Source organism: Dipteris shenzhenensis, chromosome 26 (assembly GCF_047967505.1).
Source record: "Dipteris shenzhenensis isolate YYH24624 ecotype China chromosome 26, Dip_SZ_1.0, whole genome shotgun sequence".
Lineage (NCBI taxonomy): Eukaryota > Viridiplantae > Streptophyta > Polypodiopsida > Gleicheniales > Dipteridaceae > Dipteris > Dipteris shenzhenensis.
The window spans coordinates 38,659,366-38,666,066 of record NC_141621.1 but is presented as its reverse complement, the minus strand read 5'-3'; positions in this window follow the sequence as shown (position 1 = coordinate 38,666,066).

The following is a 6,701-nucleotide window of genomic DNA, read 5'->3' as shown; positions in this document are numbered from 1 at the left end:
TCACCATTAGAAAATAACAATATATTGCTTTTCATTTCTAAATTTCACAATTTAATAGTGGTATATGACCCAAATAGCATGAAATTAAATTTAATGAATTTAAGTACTAAGAAACATAATAATTTCAACCATTGGGCTATTCAATAACTAATGTCTATTCAGCCACGCTGGTTCAAGACAATCACATAACTGGTGATTGAGCTAAAGCATGATGTTCCAACCACTGGGCTAGTTTAGTAAAATAACAATATATTGCAAAATATATTCTTGTTAATTTTTGCTTAACCATGCCATCGGACTGGACAATAACTAATGTCTATTCAATCATGCTGGTTCAAGACAATCACATAACTGGCGGTTGAGCTGAACTAGCCTATGGTTGCATGATGTTCCAACCACTGGGCTAGTTTAGGACAATCACATTTAGTCCAAGCCTAGTTTAAGAAATGAAACAAGTAAACTATCCCAAAGCTCAATCACAAACAACCACTGGGCTGGTTTAGGCACCACTGACTTGCGTTGTATCTAGAATGTGTATGATGTGCTCCTCAAACACCTTGTATCCCGTCCGCTTCTTACAGATGTCCTTTCTATTTGGAGAAACTCTCATATTTTCATGCCAAAATGTCGTCACGGTAGTAATGACTTCTGTACTTAGGTTGTCTCTCCTTTTCTTGCATTTTGTTGAAGCCCACAGACTTCTCGGATCGGGATGATCATGCATTACTTCTGCTCTATATTCAACTGCTCGAGCCACATTAGTCCTCCTCATTGATAACATCTTCGAGATTGTGCACCCAATCCGTTTCTCCTTTGTTTCAGGGGACACCAACATAGCTAATGCCGCCCTCTTTGCGGCTAGTTGATCTAAGCTGTGCACCCCTTTCACTTTCTATAGGCCATTTCTCAGGTTAGAGAGCATCGCCTCTTGGGCATGCATCTCCCAAGGTGTTGGTAGGGTTGTTACTCTATGAACTTTAGGGTGCAGGCTAAAGCTTGTGAAGACTCGAGACTGGTAATCACCTGAATGGCTTGATGTTGCTACCTTGAATGCTCCCACCAATCGTGACACCACAGCTCGTGTTCTTCGCTCTGATGGCAATGATCGAATGCGTGCATCTGCAACCGCTTCTTGCTACTGTTGCTTTGCAAGGAGTCTTCTTTCTTCTCGCTGTTTCTCCCTTCACTCTGTTCCTTTGCCGATTCGATACCATGCCAGGGCTTTCCTCGACCCGCACTCTGTTCCTTGTGCCTTGACTTGGATTTTTGGCTTTTCTGTCTCGTAGCCTCTATCTGCTTCTCTTGCAAGCCATGGCGAGCTGCATGTTACTATTGACGCCATGGCCACGATTAGTCCAGAATAGACCCAGAGAAGCTAGCTAGTGACGCAAGCAAAGAATAGAAGACAACTTACCTGAAAGAAGACAATGGCAAACCAAAGTCCAAACCAAAGTATGCGCAAGGTCACGTCGAGGTGCGTGCAGGTTACAGGGCGTTTGTATGGTGGAGGCAGGTTGCAGGTACTTAAACTTGCAAGAATTGATGGGCGAGAGGTGTGAAAATTCAAAATGCGATGGAGTAGCGAAATTTTAGCCGCCGGTTTTTCCCCCTCCGACGATACACGTCAGCAAACTTAGATATCCCAAACAAGTGCAATGTGGCCTAAAATGCTTCAAAACACAAATAGGCTAAAGGGCACACTATCAGGTTTAATGCTATGTATTATTAAATATAATGACCTTTGGCATGCTTATGAGCCATATAGTAAGCAAGTGCATGGACAAAGAAACAATTCAAAATTATAAATAGTGTTGGATTCATTAAAATATCTTTACACATGCATAAATTGCACTTTTCTAACTTCTTCCATTTTAGGGTGAATCTAGATACCAATATCAAAAACTATCAATGTTTTAGGACCACCATACACTAGTCCCAAGAGTTTGGATACCAAAATTTCAATCCGTTTTGGTTTTCAACAAATCTAAAAAAAGTTATGCAATGTGCCCTCAAATGGGTATGCATCACTATAGCACAATATTGGAGGCCTGTTAACCCGTGCATAATGATCTCATTTAAGTATGTCCTTAGGTTGAGGAGAAGCTCACGTAGTGTACTTTAGAATGATTACTTGGTTGTATGTATGTATAGAATAAAATTTTGATGTTTTTGAATAATTTGCTATATCCTATAGTCTTCAGGATGCATGCTTCACATGCAACATAGCACTTGTAATACTTTAACGGTATACTTATTCCATTATTTTTTACTCTCATGTTCAAGTTTGGAATGTGTACTACAACTTGAAGACAAAGTTTGTCGAATTCCGTTGAGCAATGCATAAGTTATGGGTCATGCAAGATACCTATACACAGAAAAGCCCTTGAACCTCACCAAAAATAGCTATACCCAAGCAAACAATGATCCGTTTTTCCCTTTTTATAATTTTATGGTATGAGCTTACCGTACTTTATATCCCATCTCCTTTAATATAAGTGGTGACAGGGTTTTCTAATTTCATTTAGGTATATGTTGGGGTACTTAATTATAATTGACTATAATATTTATATTTATATATATAGAACTTCCTAAAATAATCTACCAATAATAAGTTTGGCATGATTATTAGGTTGCTGTTGCAATAGAATCGCCTAGTAAGTGGCCTGCATTTCTGGGGCCTCTAGTGAGCAATGCCATCCCCATGCTTAACCTAAAACTATCTAACTCCCTAAGCTTAACCTAAAATATATAAAACCCCTAAGACCACTTCCCTAAGCTTAACCTAAAATATATAAACCCCGTAAGACCACTGTTATGCTCCTAATTCCACGGTTTGTTCACTGCCCATGACCTTGCATGTCGGGGTGGCAGCATGGCTTCTTGTAACGCCTCCAAGGTTCTCAACGATAAGATCACTCATCCTCTCGTATGCTTCCTCATTCTTCCGCCCCTTACGGTTCTCTGCTTCTACTACTTCTTTGTGCGTGGCTGAGATCCGTGGCACTATGGCTTTCTCGCAGGTCTTCACTGCTCCTAGCACATAGTGTAGAGTACGTACGTTGCCCTTATCTTCCTATTTTTTCGTCACTAGACCCTCTTGGTGATGAGCTGCGTAGGTAGGATTTCTACTGACTACATGGAATCGTGTTTCCCTTTTAGTTATCCTGGCAATCTCTATCCCTTCTTTTATGTTTTACGTGAGCGTTTCTCGGCCGCTCTAGCTCTCTCTTTTCTGGGTCAGTGTGTCCCTTCGTATTTGCTTGGCAGTAGCTCGGTGAGCTCTCAAGTTCTACGTGCTTGAGCTGGCTTCCTCTTTTTCATCTTAGCATGTGTGTTCCTTGCAATTACTTACGTAGTGCTTAATCACGCTTTCTCCCTAGCTTCTTACGCACACAGCCCTTACCATACGATGCTCTCTTCTGCCACCCCTTTACAGGAGCGTAGGTATAACGCCTCGCCTCCAGCGCTAGTGAGTACTTCAACTCCGTGTTGATCCACCTTACTCGAGCCCCAACACTTCTGCATCCCGCTTCGTAGCTGCACATGTTTTCGTCTACTGCTTTCTACTGGTTCCTTTTTGTGACCGTTGGTACTGTGGACTTGTGCTTTACCCGATTGCTTTAGCACTGACAGTTCCCTTCGCTTTCGGTGTTCGTTGTTGATTGTCTCTGTGGACTTAGCTTAGTAGAGTTTCTCTTCAGTATTACTTCGTGGTTTGCTCCATAGCTTATCGGGCAACCATCGTTGACTGTCAATTGTTTCGGGGCCCCTTCTGTTCCGTCCCTTAGCTCTTTGCTTTTTTTTCTGGCTCCTCACTACGTTGCGGTAGTCAGTTGATTTCCAGGCTAGTGGTTACGACATTACGTGGTGATTGATTGGATGCATTGCTGAGTCAACTGTTTGTTTGACTTTGGCATCTGTTCCTTTAAGTCTTTTTTAAATCCGCCCTTTATACTTTTCCAACCCGCCGTTGATACGTTTCCCTAAGGACTCTTTCTCTTTGTTAGATAGTTAAATTTTTCAAAATTTTGCCCTAGGTGATTTTGTAAAAAAGTGGCGGGTATAACCCCCCACTTCTTTCTCATTTACTTATGCATTTTTAACCTTTCTTGGTGTTGTGCTTTCCTTGATATATATATATATATATACACACACACACACACACACACATATATATATAACTTATATAGATATATACATGCATATATAAACCTCTCTTACTTATTCGAGTTTTTTGAGTGTTTTTGTCTAATGCGGGTAGATGACAGGTGGTAGAGAGACATCCTCTGTCAACCACATCTAGACTATGCAATCATATAGGTTGTGAATAGTATGATGCACAGAGACTGCACAAAGGAGGGAAGAATCGCTCATGTAGTGATGTGTGTGTCAAGCTTTGCGGTGTTCAAAACAACAAGTTTTGACAGATTGCATCCTATTGGATCTCATTATTACACAAGTGAGGCAATCATTACGCTAAGAAACAATCCGGTGAGAGCACGACTCCACCCCAAATTCAAAATCTCACCCACCAATGCATCACATCATAGCCCCAAAACTACCACTAAAATAGCTTCACGATTGGCTACACCCGCATTGACTCCTATGTGTGTACGCACACGCACACACACAGACAGACACATGCACACACATACGTGTGTGCATGTGTGTACCCATTACAATTGACTTCTCAAGATAATATATACGAAGCATGCATTACAAAAGTGCTAACACCAAAGGATATCTAACCCTAAACAATCTTTTGCATGCATCTCTATACCATCCCTCACAATATAGTAGCTCTATGCCTTTAGAGGCTTCTAGTCTCTTTAACTAATAGCTTTTCATTTTTTACTTAAGAAAATTTGCAAATTGTATTGGTGATGGACTTTGGATAGCCCCTTTCTTTATGCTTCACATCTCAACAATCCCATTTCCCCCCTCTTCTCCTCATACTTGATGTCGATGTGTTAACTCCTTTTAGACTCACTTACTAAACTAAGGGTGCATATGCTGCAATTGAACACAATTGAGAATTTAAAATGCACCCAAAATGCAACTCTAAGTTGGATTGATTAATATATTAGTATTAACATGATCTTTGCGTTAGTTATGAATTATTAACCAATATTTGCAATTTCACACATCCAATGGGAAATTTATGCAAAAAAAAGTGTCAACACTCCACCTAATGAGTGCAATGATGAAGGTGAAAAAACCGAGCAAAAAATGTTCTTCACTTATGAATTATTTGCATTTTCAGATGTCCAATGGGGAATTTATGCAAGAAATTGTGTCGGCAGACCACCTAATGAGAATGCAATGAATATGAAGGTGAAAAAACCAAGAAAAACTTAAAATTAATGTGCACTTTAAGAAAGTTGAATGGTATAATGCATGCATTCACAAGACTATTTATTCCCCAATGTTTGTCACAAGGGCAACTTTTCCTCGAACAATCACATCATAAGTGACAATGCGTTTTACTATAAGTATTTTAGAATACAACATGAGGTTTGGCATTTATGAATGCTAAAAGATTGATCATTTTTTGTTTCGATAATTTCTTATTTCTTTAGAAACTTCCAACTTGAGAAGTCTTATACTTTTACTTTAAGGTGTACATGGACCTTAAAAAGGCCTCTCCCAAAAGGTCTTACATTATCAATGATTTGAAAATGGTGATATATATCTTCCTTGTCATGAGATTTGATTCTCAATAATGTGTAAAGATAGTGCACATAATTACATAAAATATTTTAATTCATAGAATAATATGTCAAACGCAAAAGGAAAAGTACACTTTCAATGATGCTTTTTTTTCCTCAAGCAATACACGTGTATATATGGATGGGCAAGAACTTCAATTTCAGACAAAAAAATGTTTATTGTTGTTTAAAAGTCTTAAAAATCATGATCATAGAGAAGTTTCTAACATTTCAATAAATTTCATTACTATCCTCACGTTTGAAATAGGTTTTGAAAAGGATACACATGTAAGAAATTAATTACAGTCATTTACATAAGTATTGTGCCATTATAGTCACATACAAGTTTTATGTATTTTAATACTCATTTTTCGATAGAATCAAAGTGTGTTTGTGCTTGTCAAAGTTCCATCCAAAGGTTTGTAGTGGTCCATGTTATGCCATTAGTATCTAACTTGTTGATATTATCATATATCCAAATCCTTTTCATACATTAGCTAAAAGAGTTTCATAGTTTTTTGGTCTAAAGTGATTATGACTTTTCTCCCCCTTAAAGTATGAACAATAGGATACCACCACTTGATTAAGATTCAACACCACCAAAATATTTAACGCATCCATAACAATCATTCGCATCATGAGGTTTGGTAAACATATACATTTAATATGAATTTGCAACTTCCAAGACACATACATCACCATTGCTTGAACATTTGCTAAGTCCATAAGGGAATCCACTTTTTCCTAAATCATTCACATCATGAGAGTTAATAAACAATAGCATTGATATACATTTACAACTTCTAAGATGGATAAACATCACTCCTACTTTTTTAATTTTGAATATGCACCATGTCTATTATAGAACCAACCTCCTCCAAAATCAAGGTGTACTAGTACTTAAATTTTCATAAAGGGAGTAGTGGTGCTAATAGTAGTAAACATTAAAAAAAAAAAGTAGAAACATATAGATCACCATTGCTCGAATATATG